This window comes from Elaeis guineensis, chromosome 14, assembly GCF_000442705.2.
Source record: "Elaeis guineensis isolate ETL-2024a chromosome 14, EG11, whole genome shotgun sequence".
Classification (NCBI taxonomy): domain Eukaryota; kingdom Viridiplantae; phylum Streptophyta; class Magnoliopsida; order Arecales; family Arecaceae; genus Elaeis; species Elaeis guineensis.
In genome coordinates, this window is record NC_026006.2 from 54,318,679 (window position 1) to 54,319,952 (window position 1,274).

A 1,274-nucleotide genomic window follows, 5' to 3' on the forward strand; every position below is an offset into this window, starting at 1 on the left:
CGGCCACATCCCGGCCGTCGGTCAACCCTATATATATGGGGCCACTTGTACTCAAAGCTTCATTTCTGACGGTCTTGCTGCGGAGACTCTGCCCAAATAGTTTCTTCATCGTCGCCGGCAGCTGCTCCCACCCTATTCTCGCAAAGGTTCATCTAGGGTTCGTGCCCCCTTCTGCTTTACTCTCGCTTTTTTTGAAACCTTTTCTTTTCCTTCTCCTTCTTCTTCTTCTTTGGTCTTGTCCTCTCCTTGGTTTTGGTGTCATGGCCAGAACTCCACCTCAAGAGGCTCGATCGAAAATCCCGATCGATGACCTTCGATCGACTCCGAAAGTTGAGGCTTCCTCGCTTTCGGGGCCGAATGTCGATCGGCTTCGGGATCAGTATCGCATCCTGGAGCAGTTCCGACTTTCCGCCCCTGGGGCCGGGGGTCGGGTTAACAACCCGCCCGCAGGTCAGGTGGCTTTGTACGTCGAGGACCTCCGGGCTGGTCTTCGACTTTCGATTCCAGAGTTCGTTCGAAATCTGTTAGATTATTACGGACTTTGTCCGGTGCAACTGGCGCCGAACTCAGTTCGGCTAATAATCAGCTTTGCCCTGTTGTGTCAGCTCCTACCGACCAACCCTCGGATCTCTCTCTTTCGGGCATTTTTTATTCTCCGACCCCACCCTAAAGCCCGAGGGTGGTGGCTCTTCAACCCCCAGAAGGGTCTTTCCTTCATCACTGGCCTTCCATCGTCCATCCATGGGTGGAAGAATCAGTTTTTCTTTGTTTCCTCTTCTTCTCCCTGGGGCTTCCCTTCTCATTGGGGCGTGCCTCGAATCGAGGCAAACGAGAACAACCGAGTGGAGGCGGACGACCGGGAGGACTTCTACCGACTCAAAGACATGTCGGTCCCGAAGTAGAGGGAGCTTGTTACCGAACAAGCCCTCTAAGATGCTGGCCTGAGCCTGGTCCCCCATCTAGGTACCGCTCAATCCATCGGTTATCTTTTTATTTCACATTCATCTCCGAACATACACTGACTCTCTTGTCGAAATCGCAGGGACGCCACCGAGGATGAGGCCGATCGATGCCGAAATCAGACAGTATGCGGTGAGGAAGAGGCCGACGTCCGGGGCTGGACCCTCACGGCCGTCGAAGAAACCCTCAACCGTAGTGCCGACCGTCGTCGCATCGGCGGCCGATCAGTCGGAGCCGGTAATCGCACTTTCGGCTCTGACAGCACGACCGGAGGAGCGGCCAGTGGAGGAAGCGACCGAAGGAACATCGATGAT